A 22039-nucleotide genomic window follows, 5' to 3' on the forward strand; every position below is an offset into this window, starting at 1 on the left:
TGTGGCATGGTCCACTTGAGTTTTGGATTTACCGAAAATTTGGGATCAACCCACACCATTCATCCATTTTTCGAGATCATTTTAGAGAATTATCCAAAAATGAATCATATCCAAAGATTAAATGGACCGCACCACAAATAAGGGGAACAAATTGGCTACTTCCCCTGACACTAGCCATATGGCTGGTGGTTGGTGCTCTGTGGGCCCCACCATGATGTATGTGTTTAATCCATGCTGTCCATCTTTTTTTAAAGATCATCTTATGGCATGGGCCATAAAAGTTTTGGATCGAGATGATTTTTGTTTTTCCCCTTCATCTAGGCTTGTATGACCTAATAAACATATTGGATGTCAAATAAACGGTACACTGGGCCTTACAAAGATTTTAATGATGGATATCCAATCACTATTGTTTTCATGTGGTGTGGTTCACTTGATATTTATATACCTCTCATTTTTGGACTGCACCATGATGTATGTTTTCACGTGTCTTTTTGATATTATGAACAGGTTGGATGACAAATAAACATTACTGTGGGCCCAAGGAAGGTATCAACGGTGGAAATAGATTTTTATATTTTTTTAAATATTATATATATATATATATATTAATATTATATAATAATATAATATATATGGAAAAGGTTCTATATGGTGGAGCTCATGGGAACTCCCCATGAGGTCAAGCTATGTGGGCCCCACGATGACGTGTGTCAAACATCAACACCGTGCATTTGATGGGTCCCCTTTAAATTATGGAATATCCCAAAAATCAACTGTATACGGAACTCCGGTGGGCCATACCATCTAAAATCATGTGAAGACATGCCTAAAACATATAAAAGCACTTGGTGGGGTCCCACCTGAAATTTGGATGCATCTGAAACTTAGTATGACCCCTCATCCAAGTGGCACACACATAATGGATGGACTGGATTTGTGAACCACATCTCGGTGGGCCCAAAATATAATTATGAATGTTTTAATGGAGGGTAACCCCTCTCAACTTTTGTATGTGGTGTGGCCTCCACAAGTCACAGATTTTAATCCCTGGCCCCACCATGGAATGGTGCATCTGACTGGTGGGGTAGATGTTTGGGATGCATCACGGTGGGGCTTACACAACTCTCCCCGCTGTGGAGATTTCAAATAATAAGCATTATGATGGGCATTAGGATAGTTTCAACGGTGGGAATCACTCTCCCCGCTATTTTCTATGGTGGGGTCCACTACAGATTTTTATCTCCCTCATTCTTTGGCTCATGACTTAAAATGATATCTCAAAATAGATGGACGGTGTGGATAAAACACATACATCATAGTGGGGCCCACAGAGCACGGACTAGCATCATTGGCAAAACTCGTCCGTGTCGTATAAACGATGTAAAACGCACATTGTGCAGATTTGAAAAGCAAAATCCATTTTCAAAGAGGGATTTCTAAAACCCTCTTTCGAATTCCATTTCCTCCTCGCGCTCTCATATTTCCCCCTCTCGCTCACATTTTCGGATTCAAGAAACCCTAAAACCCGATTCTCGCTCTCATTTTCCCCCTCTTGCTCTCATTTTCAGATTCAAGAAACCCCAAAACTCGATCTCCATTTCGGGCGAGATTCCGTTTCTATTGACTGCTCGTTTCAGAGGTTTTTGTTTCTTAGATTTCGCATCAGAAGGTATGCGATTTGCACACTCTCCTCTCTCTCTCTCTCTATCCGTCTCTCTTGCACCCTCCCCCCTCTCTCTCTCTCTCTCACACCCTCTCCCTCTCTCTCTGTCTCTCTTTCTCCCTCCATCATGTCGAGGGAGATCCAGATGTCTGCTACTAGAAAATTTGTGGGCCCACCATGATGCATATTTTTTATCCATGCCATGCATCCATTCTGCTAGCTCACCTTAGGGCATGCGCCCCAAAAATAGTGATATACAAATCTCAGGTAGACAGTAGTGATTGAACGCTGACCATTAAAAACTTCCTAAGGCCCACTGTAATGTTCGTTTGCCATCCAGCCTGTTGATTAGTCACAGAGACCTAGATGAAGGGAAAACACAAATATCAACTTGATCTAAAACTCCTGTAGCCTTGAGAAGTTTTTAATGGTGGGCATTCAATCAGCACTGTTTCCTATGGTGTGGTCTGCCTCAGTTTTGGGCTTGGATGGCCTGTGTGGATAAAACACATACATCATTTGTAATACCTAATATTTGTCAAACATGCACACTCCATTTTTCCTAAAGAATTACCATGTAGCACCGGACACATTTCAAGATAACAATTATGAGAAAACCTCGCTTGGCCTTTGTTTTATATTTTGGAGGTATTTATATACTGTTTAATATACTTATAATGTATTGTTTGTCTGGAAGATATTTTTCTTTGATGCATTTATGAACTAAAATTTACATAAATAATACATTTTTAAATATGTCATGTATCTCTACAGATAGAGCTTTGCTAAACCCACACAAGTGTGGAATAAAGCTAATGCACACGCCCCACAGGTGCCAGCATGGCATGATGTCTAAGATCCAACTCGTCCATCAGAACGGCACCACTATGATGATGTCATATGCCCAAGAATCAGGTTGCTCTACTGGTCATCTTGGCCACATTTTGCAAAACAAATATAAGGTTCTTAAAAACTTGGCTGAAGTCTCTAACCCATCAACCTCTATCCATTATTGAGGCTCACATGCTGATTGGACAGGATTTTATTTTTGGGAAAACATGTATAAGGTTGGACCAACCTAATGAATGGGCTGGATTAATGTGCCATGTTGTCACATGTGTGGCGTGTACATGAGCAACAAAAGGAGAAGAAAAAGTTGTTGGGGTTGTGCCCTGGAAAGCTAATATTACATTACCTTTTATACGGTTTATATGCATGATTCAATCATTCATTCATCGGCGTCATTAATGTGTAACATGTTTATTCATATGTGTTAGAGAGGTTTTTCCTCTAAATGTCCTAAGGTACCTGAGATGAGGCACACACTCCACCAAATTCCTCCACTCATTATATATATATATAGGCAGCCATTGCGGCTAACAAGGGCTCTAAGACATCGATTTTTCGGATTGTTGAACATGGGCCTTAATGGTTAGGTCACTAAAACGGCCAACTATATAAAGGGTTTGGATTAGTTAAAACTATAGTGATATATGCACTCCTCCCAAATATACACTAGATGATCTTGAAAGAAAAATATAGTAGAGATTCACATTCATTATCATTGTCGTTGTATCACCATCATCATAAGCCTTGTCCAAGGTATTTGGGATCAATTTTACAAATCGTAATGTTTAGTAAAAAATTCTCAAAGTGCTATCTTCGATAAGCAAAAGGCCTTCAAATCCCATTCTCATGACAAGTAGGCAAGTCTTTTAAGGTCTTTCTCTCATTCTCTTTTTTAGGCGCTACGAAAAAATATGATTTAGCGACGAAAATTTTTGTCGGTAAAAGTGGTTTTTCTTGTAGTGCATCCATCAGATAGATCAACCAAGCATGTTTCTTGGCCTCACTAAACTGGTTGGCATTCATGTATGGAGAAGATGGACAGTTAAAAAATGTTGAGCAGCAATTCACCTATCCCATATATTTAGTTCAGCCAAGAGATTTTGCATTCTCAACAGTTACTATGTAATTTTCATATATTTAGTGTTGATTCCAAAATTTCTATTTTTCTTGTGGATTTAATGATGATGCAGTCATCTGAATTTTGAATTTTTCTTGTATTGGAACTAATGAATATGATGACTAAATTACAGAGAATATCACAGGTCTCTAAGCAAAGAAGAACTGTTGTAGTTGCATTTGTACTCAATGATCTTAGTAATTCTTATGGAATGTTTGAATCCATCTAAAATGAAAGTTTCTACATAAGGTCTTTTTCAATGCTACTACAGTGCTTGAAAAGTCATTGTTCTTAGTTTTGTTAATGTGTTAACTGAAATACTTGGAATAACTGAAGTCGTTAGCAAATGGGGTTGCGTTCAATCTAGAATCCAGAACAAATTGATCATATGCCATTGTGTACTTTTTAAATTCTCTGTCCAGTTAAAAACATTGGGTACATTACTTTTTGAATTCTCTGACCTCTTAATTCATTTTACGAGTTGCCATTCAATGCATCCTTGACAATCTGCCTTTATTTCAATTGCCTATTACTCTCTTCATGGTATTTCATTACCTCACAATTCTTGGTTGATACCTATGCTCAAAAAGGCTTGAAAAATAGAACTAGTTAACCAGGCTGAGCCAACTTGGAACTCTGCGAGTTAATTAATTTAATTTTTAAATTTCCAAGAAGAATATAAGCTATAAGAAGTGCGGAAAAATAAAAGAGAGAGTAAAAAATAAAAAAGAATATGGGCCTAGCTTCTACAAGTTGAGTTCTTTGACTCGGCTAAGTTTTAAGACTCCACTCAGTTACCATGAACCTGAGAAAGTTTCTCCCTCATCCATCTTTACTTTTTGTTTGGAATATTTGAATTTCTTTTATAATGAATTTTTAATTATAACATGTTCTAACATCTAATTTGGGCTATTTAATTGAATCTGCACATTTTTTTTCAATAAGGTGCAACAGATTCAAAATGCAACAAATATACCTCTGTTTTTCATAATTTCCATTATGTGGCCATTGGAGTATTCAACTATGAATGTAGGGCCACAACATGGTGTATTTGAATATGTGGCCTGATTTTTGCAGGTTCGCAAAGAGGAAACTAGATGAGTTTGTTTTCCTCCGGAATCAACTACAGGTTTCGTATGCTGCTTAGTTCGAGTCAGTTCGAGTCTCTTTCTGATATGAAGGAGAATTTGGAAGGCAGGAGAAAAGAAGTTCTAAGCCCACTAAACTGTGAGTTTCTTCTAAGAATTACTTTTAATGGACACCATTTTGAATAGAGAAAATACAAAATGTTCAGTCAACTAATTTTACTAGGACCAAAAAATTGGTACATGTGTTGGCCTACCAGTTGGTGATCCATAATTATCCAAGTGATCGCTTTGAAGGAATATAAATACACTAGTAATGCAACCCTCATCACATATAATGTAATATTAACATCTTAGTCATAATTAACTCAAAATCAACCTAGTATATAGAAGTAATATAGATACACTAGTAATTCCCCTCAATATCTTCATATGGATATTTCTTGCTTTACTTACCTTTTATGTTGTTTTTAAATGTATTAGCTCGAAATTGATGGAGCAGACCCAGATGTGTGTCGGAGCTATCCGGATGTTGAGCGGGGGTCCTTGAAAGGTGAAAACGACTGTTATGACCATGATGAAGCTGTCCATTTCCTATGCACAACATTGGAGTGGCCTGACCATTTGGACAGGTCGCGTTTATGTATTTGCTCGAAATTGATGGAGCAAACCCGGATGTGCGTCGGAGCTATCCGAATGTTGAGCAGGGGTCCCTGAAAGGTGGGAACTGCACTTATGACCATGATAAAGCTGTCCATTTCCTATGGACAACATTGGAGTGGCCTGGCCATTTGGACAAGCCGTGTTTATGTATTAGCTCGATATTGTTGGAGCAGACCTTAGTATAACCATAAACCTAAACCTACACCTAAAACTAATACCTAAAACTGAACATCATGGTGGGGACAGTGCCCCTGACCATTGATTCCTTCCAGGGACCCACCATGGTGGTTATTTGAGATCCAACCTGTTGGTAAGCTCACACAGACCTAGACCTGAAGAAGGAATAACACAAATATCAGCTTGATCGAAAACTTTTGTGGCCCCAATTCATTTTAAGGTCAACTTGAGCTTTAGATCTACCCTAAAACCTAAACCTAAACCTACACCTATTCTCAAATCCCAAAACCTATAACCTAAACTTAAACCTTAACGTAAACCTAAACCTATAACCTTAACCTATAACCTAAACCTTAACCTATAACGTATAACCTATAAACTAAACCTATAACCTATAACCTAAACTCAATTCTCTAAACCTTAACCTATAAACTAACCTAAACCTAAACCTATAACCTACACTTATAACCTAAACATAAACCTATAACCTAAACCTATACCTAAAACCTAAACCTAAACCTAAAACCTAAATGTAATCTCAAATCCCTAAACCTAAACCTATAACCTACACTTATAACCTAAACCTAAAGCATAAATGTATTCTCAAATCCCTAAACCTAAACCTAAACCTAAACCTATAACCTATAACATTAACATAAACTTATAACCTACAACATTAACCTAAACCTATACTTATAACTTAAACCTATTCTCAAATCCTAAAACCTAAAACCTAAACCTAAACCTTAACTTAAACCCAAACCTATAACCTAAACCTAAACCTTAACCTATAACCTAAACCTTAACCTATAATGTATAACCTATAACCTAAACCTATAACATATAACCTAAACTCAATTCCCTAAACCTTAACCTATAACCTAACCTAAACCTAAACCTAAAACCTACACTTATAACCTAAACCTAAACCTATAACCTAAACCTAAGTGTATTTTCAAATCCTTAAACCTAAACATACACCTAATCCTAATCTCAACTCCTTAACCTAAACCTAAACTTGAAAACCCAAACCTAAACCTGATCCCGAACCTGAACCCGATTTCCTAAACCTAAACCTTAACCTATTCTCAATTCCCTAAAGCTATATAACCTATAACCTAAACCTAAACCTATAACCATAACCTAAACCTAAAGCCTAAACCTAAACCTAAAACCTAAATGTATTCTCAAATCCCTAAACCTAAACCTATACCTAATCCTAATCTCAACTCCTTAACCTAAACCTAAACTTGAAAACCTAAACCTAAACCCGAACCTGAACTCGAACCCGATTTCTTAAACCTAAACCTTAACCTATTCTCAATTCCCTAAACCTTAACCTATAACCTAACCTAAACCTAAACCTATAACCTATGCTTATAACCTAAACCTAAACCTGTAACCTTAAACTAAACATAAAACCTAAACCTAAACCTAAAACTAAAACCTAAATGTATTCTCAAATCCCTAAACCTAAACCTAAACGTAAACTTATAACCTACAACATTAACATAAACTTATAACCTAAACCTATAACCTACAACACTAACCTAAACCTAAACCTATTCTCAAATCCCAAAACCTATAACGTAAACATAAACCTTAACCTAAACCTAAACCTATAAGTTAAACCTAAACCTTAACCTAAAACCTATAACCTAAACCTATAATCTATAACCTAAACTCAATTCCCTAAACCTTAACCTATAACCTAACATAAACCTAAACCTATAACCTACACTTATAACCTAAACCTAAACGTAAACCTAAACGTAAAACCTAAACCTAAACCTAAAACGTAAATGTATTCTCAAACCCTAAACCTAAACCTAAACCTAAACCTATAACCTACAACATTAACATATTATAACCCACAACTTTAACCTAAACCTATATTTATAACCTAAACCTATTCTCAAATCCCAAAACCTATAACCTAAACCTAAACCTAAACCTATAACCTAAACCTAAACCTTAACCTATAACCTAAACTTAATTCTGTAAACCTTAACCTATAACCTAACCTAAACCTAAACCTATAACCTACACTTATTAACCTAAACCTAAACCTATAACCTAAACCTAAAACCTAAACCTAAACCTAAACCTAAAACCTAAATATATTCTCAAAACCCTAAACCCAAACCTACACCTAATCCTAATCTCAACTCAATAACCTAAACTTAAACCTAAACTTGAAAACCCAAACCTAAACCTGATCCCGAACCCGAACCCGATTTCCTAAACCTAAACCTTAACCTATTCTCAATTCCCTAAAGCTATAACCTAGAACCTATAACCTAAAACCTATAACCTAAACCTAAACTTTAACCTAAACATAAACCTTAACCTTAACCTAAACCTATAACCTTAACCTAAACCAAAACGTATAACCTAAACCTTAACCTATAACCTATAACCTAAACTTATAATCTATAACCTAACCTTAACCTAAACCTAAAACCTAAACCTAAACCTATAACCTATAACTTAAAACCTAAATGTATTCTCAAATCCCTAAACCTAAACCTACACCTAATCCTAATCTCAACTCCCTAACCTAAACCTAAACCTAAACTTGAAAACCCAAACCTAAACCCGAACCCGATTGATGTAATAATGTAGCCCAATCACATGGCAACAAACAAGAAAATCTTGCTTTGTTGGTAAGCATACTCGAAATCAAGCATCACAATGCATCTATTTCCATCTCCACTATCTCTTATAGCATAAATTATTTGAGATTTGAATTTATCTCATTTTTAGAGTCATATCCTAACACAATATGATAATATTAATAGACAAGGTGGATTTGTCACCAACATTATTCCAAGACCCATATAACTTCTCCTTATAAGAAGTAGGGTAGGACACATGCAGCTTGAATCCATCAAAGGAGATAAGAATCACCTCTCATATGTTCTCTCTCTTTTCATTTGTTTTTTTCCATAGGATTGTTTATTTTGTGGTGTCTGCTCACGTACAACATTTTATCATGTTAATATAATTATAAGTGGCCTAATCTCACCTTTCTAAAAACAACTAATAATAATTTCTACCTGATGAGAAATCACCAAGTACCATTAGGCTCACATTTTCTTTCTTTCTTTTTCTTTTAACACACACTCACACACTAGAGTCTCTTACGGTCACAATGGGTACTTCACCTCATGACCTTGTATTGAAACTATTTTGAATCTACCATGAAGGCATGAGTAAGGACCTAGGTGTGTGTGCACAGTCGGTGATGTGTTCACCACACTGAATTTTGTGAGCCCCACCAGGAAATAGGCTATGAATAATTTTTTGTATTTTATTTATGATGTTAAACTTATATGTATTTATGTGTGGATGAATGTGATGTGGATAAGATTGTTTGTGTTTGGATGGATTTAGTTTATGTTTGGATGAATGTAGTTTATGTTTGGATGGATTTACATAGTTTGGGTTTAGATGGATGTGAATGTGAATATGATGAAATATATATAACAGGTGTATATCAGGAAGAATATGATGAAATATATTGTGACAGGTGTATATTAGGAATTTTATGCTAGAATATTGAAAAAAAAAGAAGAGACTTTTACCTACGTAAATTTTCGTAGGGAAAAGTTTTGTAAATACTTTTACCAACGAAAAGTTTCGTAGGTAAAAGTATCGTGAAATATTTTTACCTAAGAAATAAATCATCAGTAAAAGTTTTTTACTTTTTGTAAATATTTTTACCTACGAAAAAATTCATCAGTAAAAGTTTTTTACTTATTTTTTACCGACGAAAAAATTTGTCGGTAAAAGTTTTGTAAATACTTTTACCTACGGAAACAATCGTTGGTAAAAGTTTTTAACTTATTTTTTACCAACAAAAAAATTTGTCGGTAAAAGTTTTGTAAATACTTTTACCTGTGAAAAAAATAGTTGGTAAAAGTTTTTTTTACTTATTTTTTGCCTACGAAAAAATTCGTCGATAAAAGTCTTACCTTTGCTGATGAAAATTTTTTCGTCAGTAAAAACCTTTACCTTCGGTCTTTTGCCAACGAATTTATCGACGAAAAAAATCTTCGGTAAAAGTCTCACCTTGGCCGATGAAATTTTTTTTCGTTGGTAAAAGCCTTTACCTACGGTCTTTTACCGACGAAAAAATTCAGATTTAGCGACGAAAATTTTCGTCGATAAAAGTGAGTTTTCTTGTAGTGGGATCATCTATCCATTGGGGGAGCCAAGATCCACCATGGAGGATCAAATGAGCAAAATGAGCCCAACTGGGCTATTTGGAAATGTCTCGAGCAAGGGGCAAGAATTGTCTTTGATTGACTGGACCACAGTCTGGATCCCACCTGAGCAGGAAGAATCCAAAAACACACAATGCATCGGGGATGAGCTGAGGAAAGTGACATCCAACACCAAGTCAGAGTCCAATCCCAACTCATCATGACATTTGGGCACGATAATGAGGCTCACCTACTGATCCGTCTGGCCTTATCGCCTGAGAGGAGGGAGTGCAGGGTGATAGTTGGTTTGCAATCCCTAAGACGGCACAATAAAAGAAAATAGTGTTTAACTCCTTTAGTCAATTTAGGCAATCCCTGATTCACATCGCCGTCTTTCTAAAAATCAAAAAATCAAAAAATTCTCAAAAAGCAAAAAACACTAGATATTTTCGGAACACCAAAAAAAAATCATATACTAGTTAAAATCCAAAAAAAAAAAATCAGAAAATTTCAAAAAAGCGAAAAACATTAGATATTTTTGAAATGCCAAAAAAATTTAGATACTTGTCAAAATCCAAAAAATCAGAAATTTCTCAAAACACAAAAACAATAGAAAATCTTTCAAAACTCACAAGTAATAATGTGCCAAATGCATTTGTTACAACACCCAAGTTTAAATTCGACTCATATGATTTTGATCTAGAGTTAAACTTCAAACTCATGGGTTTAAAAAAAGCCTAGGATGGGGAAAATTATGATCTGACTCTCGAGCTAGAGGATTCCCTCTAAAGTTCGAGGTAAAGGCTAATGTCGTCATGGATGATTTTAAAATTGTGAACTTGGGATCCCTTGAGCTCCCTAGAACAGTACGCATCAAGAGATCCTCGCCTCCTGAATACAAGCAGACAATGACAGAATTCTTGAGACGTTGGGCTATCTAACTTTGGGTTCTCCTATGAAGCCTTACCCAAATCAAATGAAGAGCTAGTCAAACACCATCTGCTATGAAGCCTGAAGTCAAGCCCAGAAAGTAAATTTGTCAAGATCATGTCTGAAGTCTATAATGGAGTCCACAACTTCGCGTAAAGGAACATGCAATGTCCAAGAAGAACTTGTGATGAACGATGGAGATAAGCTATTGCAGCATATCAAGAAGTGCTTCAAGTATTCAAAGCTCGCATAACAGATCCATGTGCATACTTCGAGTCTTTATAACCTGACAACACCCTAACCCCTCTTCATTATGGTGTGTGGACATCATCAAAAGAATGTCCCCAAAGGCATTAATGGTCATGAGTACATTCTTGTGGAAAGAAAAAGAGGGCGTCAACAACATCCTACATCATCGATAAGAATGAAAAAGAGAAGTCAAGGAAAATGATTAGCAGTAATCTCAATACAACCAACTACATCTTGCAGACATGAAGCATACGACGATCGCTAGGACCAACGACAAGCAAGTCAGAAAGAAGGGTTAGAAACATGGTAATAATGCATATCTTATCATTGTGCCTACTAGATCCAGGGGACAAGTCCAAGCCATCATAGGATGATCCACTAATCACTCGCGAAGTTCTTCCAGGAGGTGCCCTTTCGTCTCATCATCATTAGGGGCAAAGGTCTTCTAGAGCCCATCAATGCCGACAATGTGGTTAATCCTACCTGACTATGTTAACAACTACAATAAAAAAGCTGAAGTCAAACAACAAGAGGTTAGCATCCTGAGGTACATTCCATCATCATTCCTTCCTTTCAATAAGTGTTCTAGAAAAATAAAGGGTAAATATATATATATATATATATATATATATATATATATATATATGACGAATAAAGTGCACAGTCCAAAAGAAAAGAAAAAAAAAGAGTCAAACTCAATGAGTGAGAATACAAGTCACTAACCCATTTCCCCTCAGGATTGTTTAACTAAATGTTAACAGCTTTACGGTCGTAATTGAAAACAAAGTCAGATAGCTCACCAGTCAACCGACAATGAATGGAGTCTAGCCTCCCACCTCTATACAAGAAAAAGAGAAATCAAAAGAAAAGTAACATGCCTAAGTAAAACGGCCAAAGTGAAAACCCGAAAGGGCGCCTCGAGTAAAAACAGCGGGCATGTAGTGAACTTGGTGAAAACTTGAAAAGGCACCAAGGGTAAAAAGAGCACAGCTGCCAAGGGGCAAGCAATAGCAAAAACTTGGAACATGGTGAAATTTTGAAAGGGCGCCATGAGCAAAAATGATGAAAAAGCTAGTCGTGGTAAAAACCTGAAAAGGCGCTATGGGCAAAAATGGCTAGAAAAGAAAAAGCAAAAAAAAGTACAGGTACAAAAGAAGTCAAGGCAATGAGCAAAGTGAAGAAGCATAAGGAAAAGATAAGTATTTTATCAGAATTCTGTCAGACTCTGCCTAAATCCAAGGGGCATGATCCTAATATGTGCTACTCCCATAGAACAGAGATCCCTGGTGAACAACTCAGAATACTGGATTCGACATTGGCTGAGTTCAATGTTTTGATTCCACCATCTAAGCACAAGTTCAGACACAAGCAAACACCGACAAATTTGGCACAAACAAAAATTTTCATTCCTTTCAAAAAAGTCTTTCTATACATTGCTTTCCTTTCTTTACAAAAAAAAAAAGCATTCATGCATATATAGGACAAGCAGCCAACAAAGTCGGGGGTCCACATTTCAAAGCCCTAGAGGCTCACATTTCAAAGCTCCAAAGGCCCACATAAGAAATCATGATTAATGCCCCATTAATTCATTAGTGGAGGCCATCTGGCTATTCAATCCAGACTACACAATAAAAACCAGTTGAAGATGTCCTCCCGCGAGATCGGACGGATCTTCCAAAAATATTTTCAAATAAAAACCGTTAGCCTCACCAACTCATCAGTGGAGGCAACGCGACTGTTCACTTAAACTTGCACATTAAAAGTTGAACGACGACGCCCTCCCATGACATCAGATGAATGTTTTAAAAAATTTCAAAAAAATATTTTCAATAAAAAACGTTAGCCCTACCAGCTCATCAGTGGAGGCAACACGACTATTTACTTGTGCAAATAAAAAAATTGAACGACGATGTCCACCCACGAGATCGATGTTGAGGGTCAAATATTTCATATTAGACCTCAGTTATTACCTGATTTTACGAACATGATACTGTTTAACGGTCTATTTTAACCGTGTTTGTGTTGCAAGGTGTATTTAAGAACCTGGACTGAAAAAGGGTACTGAAGGTGTGGATTTAATGCTCTGAAGTTACCAAGGCAACGGAAAGACCCTAGAGGACCAAGATAGAAGAATTTACATGTCAGAGATCCAAGAAAATTATGCTACTCACATTAAATGGGCCCAAAAATCGTCTACAATGCGAGATCATAGGGTTCTCACCATCCGTTAGGCTCAAAACTTCATATATGGCCTGAAGACCATAAATTAACCATACACGTCAAATTTCAACCACTAGGTCCTTGTGTAAGTGGCTCAATAGACAGATCAGCCCCTAAAATCCTGATTTGAGGCCTGCCTAATATCTGGATGTACTTCAAATTCAGTTTAAACTCCTTAAATGGAATGGTACATTAAATGGATGGAGCAGATTCTCACACGTATCATAGTGGACTCCACTCAGGAGAGTGCATGTGCACAGTGTGCACGCACTTGCCGTGCGCAGCAACATCAAAGTTGGTCAGCGTTACGCTGACCGACAGTTTTTAAAAAACAACAAGAAAACACAACAGTGTCTCAACGCTGTCTATTCGTTTTTTAGTAATGGAGCCCACCCATAATGTATCTTGATGATCCGAACCGTCCATTCAATCCAGAGGGGACCTTTGATGCTCATGTATGTGGCCATTTGGCCCCGTGCACACACGAACACGTAGATCGTCGAAAAACACAGAATGAACGTCAAGTTGATTATATACAGTGGACCGCACCAAAACTGACCAAAACCACTCATTTTCGACTGAAATTTCTTAAGGAATCTAATAAATGGATCGAATTTATCGAAAATACCAATGTGGGGCCCACCGAACATATCAGCATACCCTGTTTTTGTAGGGACGTGCGTCCACACGTCTGGCCCTCCGTGGGCCGTACTGTGATCCTGATCACAATCGGATGGGTAATCTGGACCGTTTAATATGTCCGTAGGGAGGCCGTGACCTTATCTAAGATGTCAGAATCAATATATGAGTTGATTTCGTGCCGCAATTCATCTCCAAACGCAAGAAGTTTCCATTGTTTTCTTACACACGCTGTGTTGCTGCGTAAAAACTTCCACACCAACTCCAGCAACTGATTCTCAACCACCGACGCACGTTGCTACGAAAAACACCCAAACCGACTAATGCACACTATAAAAGGAGGGAGGGCAGCCATGGGATGGGGTTCTCTTGGCACGTGGAGCTTGTGGACGTGAAGAAAGAGAGAGAGATCTTGGGTCGTGGCCGACAATTCTTCCTTTCCTTCTTTGTTTTCTTTAATACTTTGATAAGATTTTAGCCTAATCATCTTTATGGTTGGCTAAGCCTCTTAGCAAGGGCTAAGAGGTGAAGCTTGTAGCATGATGGGAGACTTTGTTTATGCCTTTTGGTTGATGAACTGATTTTGATTCTAGTTGGTTTATATGGACTGCCTTTTGTTTTTAATAGTTTATTGTGACTTAAATTACAATGGATCTGCGTTATCTTCTGGTATTTTCCATGCATGTTTGAAGTAATGATCATAAGAACTCTGTTGTTCACCATCGTCTCAAGGGCATGGTTGGATGACAGAACCCTTCCCTACGTTCATAAATCTCTCAGATTAGATGTGAATTGGTTAAATTCTGTTGTTTGCTTTGTCTCATGGGCATGGTTTTGTGATGGAATCAATTCTAATTCTCACACCTATTTTCTCTTGAAAACTGAATCAAAGGAGGTTCAGATTTTGATTTTGACGTTATATCCTCCCATTGGATAAAGATGAGACTCTGATTCCAGTTGTGTTCTTGAATCAAGCATAGATCTCCCTAATTTCGACAAGTGGATCCTTCACACCCTAGTTTCCCACCTTTGAATTCTATAAGTTTTAGTTAATTAATTCACCATTATTCTCTTAATTCTCCCTGATTTAGATTACATCTTTTTCTAGTTCTAGTTCTAGTTACTTTTAGAATACGCACAAGGTTCAGTCCCTGTGAAATCGACATCGGTCTTACCAAGATTATTACTACATCATAACCCTATAGTTGGGGTGTGAACAAGTTTTTGGCGCCGTTGTCGGGGACTGACAGTTACTTTTTTCTGGGATTAGCTAGTTTTAGAATTAGGTTAAGATTAGAATTTTTCTAGATTTAGGTTTCTCTATTTGATTTCTAAAAACTAACCTAACTTTTCATGCATGGGGTAGTTCAGCTCGGTCTTACCGAGATTATTACTACATCATATAGATAGTGCCTGCACACCTTAAGTTCGAAGACGACTGCTGCCAGCTCTAAATCATGCATGGGGTAGTGTAACGCCCCGATTTTCAGGACCCGAGTATATGACCCGTGTCCCAAAAGCCCGAGTGTTAACTTTAAAGGATGGTCAAATTCGAGTGTACATTTTTTTTCCTTCATCAAAGTAAGCAAATGAGCGTAGTGTGGACAAATCGACATAAAGGAGAATTTCATTATCATTCAAATTTACAAGAAGCTGCCCATAATGACTTATACAAATCAATGTCTCTGAATTTAACAAGTACAAGAATTACATGATCTAATACATGAGAAATAATAGAAAGCATATAAATATAAGCCGCAAGATCACACAGCTCCTCCAAGCATACAGTCAAGCATTCCTGGTGATCGTACCCTACTTCTCATCAAGTCTAAACATGCATATCACTTAAGCCACCTATACTACCTGTACGGTTTTATATTTGATGGATGAGTGGCCAACTCAGTGTGAATTCCCCTCAAGATTACACACTGTCGCATTAGGTAAGAAATAGTATAAATGAAAGCATACAAAATAATACATGATGCAGTCTTATTAGGTGCATGGATGCGTGAATGCAATCATCGACCCGGGTAAATCATCCGGACGGTCGATGCCCCAGGAAAAACATCCAGACAGGCAATGGGGTCGTCACCCAAAGATGTGAGTGATCATCAGCGCAATACGCAGCGTAATCGTATGGGCATGAGTGATCCAAGTCATCATCATAAATCGATCGGCTGGTCATTAGCGCAACTCGCAGCGTAATCGTATGGGCATAATGATCCAAGCCGTCGTAATATGCCATGCGTGTATGATTTGTCAGCCCATTATTAGTCCAATTGCAATCAGCCATTTTAGAATAAGCTCACGGTCACTACGGGGAGCGCAGGGCCCAGCGTAGGCTGACAGCTCGGGCATAGTGTCCCATTACCACCATCCCCGGCTCATGAGGCTACCATCTTAGGATGTTTAATGAAAACCCATCGACTAGTGGCCAATCCTATTATAGTATATGGGGCTTACCATCACGTGGTTGCACGGTATAAAACATCGAACCCATACAGGGAAAATACCAGAACAAAGCCACATAGGGCGATATCAAACAAGCCACATAGGGCAATTATCAAAATAGGCCTCATAGGGCGAGTATCAAAACCATGCGATAAAAGACCATCCTTAAAAACTATTGGACACAACAACCTTAGATGGTAGGCCCACATTAATGATCCATTTAGACCACCACTCAATAACCACTAAGTCGAAGGTCCATTTTAATCACAACCAGTCGGGTTACATCCCAAGTATGAGTGTACATTTATAGGTGGGGGTTTCCCACTAATGTACCAGTTTAAAGTCCATAAGCAATACACAAATAATCCACAAGCATGAACAAATATACAGGATGAACATTAAGCAGGCAATATAGCAATTCCATTTCCACCAGTTAACACATGTGATTATAAGAGAGAGATATCAGTTATAATTTTTAATAAAAACTATAACTTAAGCTAATGAGAAGATGGAAAGCTCAAGGGGAAGAATTATCACCTTATACTTCAGATCACCTTCTAATGTTGGTAAGAAGCACGTGTGCCTTAGAATCCATCCTACCATGAATTGTAAAATTGTATGGTCAGATACAGGTTCTATACGTTCCCTATGGTTAAGACTATGACCTAGGGTTCGGATTACTTTTGGGGTTTTAATATAGACTTAGAGCCTCATGCTAGAGTTTAGCCATAGGCCTTAGATTCTAGGACTTGAATCCTAAATTATTAGTATTATTATTATTTTTGTATGATGGGCCAATTAATATTCATGATAGGAGTACTAACCCATCCATATTAATGATGATGGTCCATAAGTTTATGTTTAAACGCATTGACATCATCTAATACTTTTATAATTACTGGTAGTCCCTTAAATAATACAAGTAACAATAGAATATTTACTATATAATAAAGATTAATACTAATAATTATATAAACAAGTATTTCACTAATCCCATAAGGACAATGATAAATGTTTTCAAATGCTAATATTCATAACTATAATGATTCTAGCCATGATAATAGCTACCATGAGCTACCATGAATTTTGAGTTTCTACACTTTGGTCAAACCTAACCCACCATCTATGTTTAAGGTATTGACCTAGAGCTTAGGTTACTTAGATCCAGGACTTTATCTTAGAATTTAGGTCTACGATAAATTTTTAGATTTGAGCTTTAGTCGGTGTACCATATAGACTTAATAATTTACAAGATAATCATTATCATTAGTGCTATAATTTATATTAGCTTAACATAGTAATGACAATTGTTATGTTGATAGCTAACATTGTGATCTATTCTCATAACATTTAAGAGTGGTAAAACAAAACACTAGGAGTTAATAATGATATTATAATTATTATTATTATCCATTTGCCTATAATAACTATTATTAACATAAATAATCTACTAATGGCCATCCATATCTACCACTAATAATCTTAACAATGATCTTAACAATGCTAATGGTAATCAAAAGAATCTCAAAATGGAGGAAGACGTGGACTCACCTTAGTGGACTCGGTTCGAGTCGAGTTGACTCAGTTCAAGCACAACCACCAACACCTCTTCTCCTCTCTTTCTTTCTTTCTACTTTCCATTCTGCTGGGATGTCCAGCAATGAGCCTGGACAGATTCACTCAACTCAAATCGGCTAGACTCGGTTCCAACCAAGTCAACTCAGCCACTAACCTAAGCTCCCTCTTCCCCTTCTGATTCTCTTTTCTCTTCACTCCTTCTCTCGCCCTATCTGTTCTCACTCTCTTCCCTGCTCTCCTTCTCTGGCCAGCTGCAGCAGGACCTGCCCCAAACTGAACCGAGTCAGCGACTCGGTTCACTATACAGCAGCATGGTGCAGCCGCACCACTCTCTTTCTCTCACGTTCTCTCCCTCCCTTCCTTCCTTTCCTTCCTTCTCTACTCCCTCTCACCTTCTCCTTTGCTCAGAGAGGCCCGACAACCTCAGGTCTCGCCCAGCAACAACCTGACTGAGTCGGACAGCCGCTTGGTGCATCCGCACCTCCCTCTGTCTCTTCTCCTCTCTCCTTTGTTTCTGCTTTTCTCTTCTTCTTCCTTTCTCCCATCTTCTTCTCTTTCCTTTCTCACACCCAAGACCCTCATCTGGACTCAGCAAGCTCGACCCAAGCAGACTAGCTGACTGGTGGTGAAATGAGGAAGAAGACTCAGCCATTAATGGCAGATTCTTCTCCTCAGCTTTCTTCTTCCATCTGACAACGTGGGAGGGTCCCTAGGGTGCATTGAATATTGGAGGATGGACAGATCGAAGGTTTGAAAGGCTTTAGGTGGTGGGTTCGGCCGTTGAAGGTTGCGGTCGATTTTCGGAGGTAGGGCTGCTAGGGACGGGGCAGTGAACTGTTCATCATAGTTATCCTCTTTTCTTGAAGCCCTAAGCCTCACAACACTGTTGGATGGATGGTGGATGGTCAGGATTACATCCTACAGTCCGGTTTTCACAAAACCATGGGAATGAGCTGAAACCGTCCCCGGTTTCACCTGGAACGCCCTAAACAAAATGGATGGCTGTGATAGCACCGGGGTTGACGGCTGAGATTTCGAGAGGAGGGCTCACACGGATCGCCCTCGTGGCAACAGCGGAATGGGATTTCCATTTTTAGCAATTTATGTTTGTAGGGCTGATTTGCGCCGTAAACTATACCCACACACACGCAGTTCAACATGTGAGGTGAGTTGGGTGTTGGTGGGGCCCGCTACCCTAGTCAGATGGACGGTTTGGATCATTGATATGGATGATGAAGGTGGGCCACCTCACATCCCAAACGGACTCTGTCCGTCGGCTGTGCAAAACGAAGAGAGAGAGAAATCTCTTTTTATGGAAATTGCGGGTAAGACCAGTTTGACCGTGCTGGGCCGACTGGTGCACAGCGGGTGCACGTGAAATGTGCGCATGTAATATTTAGGTGGGGTCCACAATGGTGTTTAGATGAAATCCACTCCATTCATTTGGTTTCACGGGTCCAATTAGGATCTTAGTGAAAAGGCCAAGCTATATGTCCTAGAGGGGGGGTGAATAGGACAATGCCAAATAAAACTTATAATAGCGGAAATAAAAAGAAAATGATAGCCAAAGTAAAACACAAAGCAGTAAATTAAAATAACCTCAAAATTCAGATCTTGAGAGGTTGATACAAACGTTGTTCTAAGGACAACCTTACACCAAAAACCAGAGTTTATGGTAGGACAACCTTATTTCTAGAAAGGTCTTTGTATCAAATCTCAAATAGAAGAGGAATACAGAATTAAATACAAACTGAATTGAAATAACTTGTAATCAAAAATGTATTGTTCTAGGGACAGCCATACACCATAAAAATGGCAAGGCAACCTTGCTGGAACAACTTTCAAAAGAAATTGTAAATCAAGCTGATAAAGGAAAAGCAGAAAATAAATTCTAAACTATTACAACATTCTCATAAAGCTTGAATTAAATAATTACAACATTCACCACCATACATACATCCCACAAAAATTAATTAAAGATTAGAAGAATAAATCAATCAACCACAACACAAGGGATTATAGTGGTTCGCCTGTGTGTTCACCAACTGTTAAACAACAGCCACACAAAATGCTACTCCACTCCTAATATCCTCACACAGGGGATATTAGCGTTCACTAAAAATAGGTTTTCCCAGGTTCACCCAAAACCTTTACAATTGTGTCTTTGTATGTGGGCTTACACAATTAAAAAAACCCCACTTCTGAGTTTTCCTGGCTCTCCTCAGATAACCAAAACAACAAGATTTTTCTGGCAAATCTTGAAAGAAACCAAAACAAAAAGGAATTTACAATTAAATGTAAAATACCTGATTATCTCCTTCGTTGTAGCAGCCCGGTAGAACTAAGTCGAGTAGATGATTGAATGTCCAAGTTCAATGTCCAGTACTCAATTACAATGGTTCTAATTCTAATAGATTTTAACTTAAACCGAATAGGGCTTGCCTTAATTGATTTTGATTCCAAAGAAAGGGAATAATAATTCCTCTTATCAAATCAGATTGGAATAGCAGAAACAAAATCAATTAAAATAAAGCTAAGGAAAGAGAATATTAAATAAGCACACTTAGCTTAGATGGAGCACAGAATTATCTCTCAGAAGTTCGACGAAGATTGGCTTGAATGGATTAATTAATTCGATGATTTCTTCTGAGATTCGTGCACTATTTATAGGTGAGAAGATCGTGTCTTCGACTGGTCTAGGGAGCTCTTCGACTAGTCGAAGCAACAACAGATATTTGAAAAATTCGGCGGGATATGCTCTGACCGTTCTACGACTGGTCGAAGGTCTCCTACGATTGGTCGTGGGTCACCTACGACTGGTCGTAGCTCTCCTTCGTCGCTGGAATTCGAGTCGAAGATGTTCGACTGGTCGAAGATGCAGTCGACACTGTTCCTACGACTGGTCGAACAAATTCCTGGACTAGTCGAAGCCTAACAGATTTTATCCGGAATTTGTAACAAACTCACGACTGATCGAGGAATTTCTTAGACTGGTCGAAGCAAGTCTAGGACTAGTCGAAGAAGGCCTAGGACTAGTCGAAGAACAGACCAATCACATGTAAAATAAACATTCGGTTTATGTATCCGAAATGACCTACTTCTAAGGTCAACCTATGGTCAGTCAAACCTCAATCATGAAGTATGGACATTGAAACATTAGGAACAAGTGACCTTGAAGTATGAGCCTTGAGGTCATGATATAGATCAATCTTGAAATCTTCATGTAGCTCAATCTTGAAAGGGTCTTGAGTTCTGCCTTGTACTCTTCTTGAAGTCTTGCAGCTTGAGTCTTGTCTTGTGAGCTTTGCTTGTTGTGAGCTTAGCTTGTTCATGAATGTTAATCCTTGATAGAGCTTCACTTATGCAAGTTATATATAACATAACAGTGATTTTGGCACCACAAATTTGACAACAGACAGGGATATAAACTATAGCACCTACAATCTCCCCCTTTGTCAAATTAGTGACAAAACACATAACCAAGATAAACAAAAGTAAAACAACTAGTTAATATCTGCAAATCAATACTCAATATTCAACATTCAACCAGTTTCAACATTCAACCATTTTCATTCAACAAGCTCAAACATATACTCAAGATCAAACATATACTCCCCTTGACTCCCCCTAAGTAACATAACCAATGCTACTCCTCTCATAATCACATTAAGAACAAACCATTCTCCCCCTTTTTGTCACAATATGACAAAGGAGAACTAAATAAAGGAATACATGAGAGTAAACATGAGGAGATAAGCATAAAACATGAGTGTAGCAAAAGAGTGATAGCATAAATATCCAGCAAAAAAATATAAATAGAATCCAACTCTAAATCAGCCAAGTGCTAAGTAATAAAGTTATTACAGACTAGAAGTCTCATAAAAACTAGTCAGAACTAGAACTTGATGACGGAGCAGGAATAGAGGGATCAAGTTGGTGCATGCCTTTGTTCAAGCGCCTAAGATATTTGCGCATGTACTTGAATTGCAAATCATGAGAAACAGACATGTTTTCCAACTTTACATTTATATTCTCAACTTTACCCTCTAATGCACTCAGACGTGCATCAACATCAGATGGTACAAAATCTAGATCATTAGCTGAGTCCGAATCTAGTTCCTCAAAAATGTCATCTATATTAATGTCAACACCAGCTTCTTTAGGACCACCACCACCACCACCACCTTGTTCAGGAAGCAGATCCAAC

The sequence above is a fragment of the Magnolia sinica genome, chromosome 10 (assembly GCF_029962835.1).
Source record: "Magnolia sinica isolate HGM2019 chromosome 10, MsV1, whole genome shotgun sequence".
In the NCBI taxonomy this organism is placed as follows: Eukaryota; Viridiplantae; Streptophyta; class Magnoliopsida; order Magnoliales; family Magnoliaceae; genus Magnolia; species Magnolia sinica.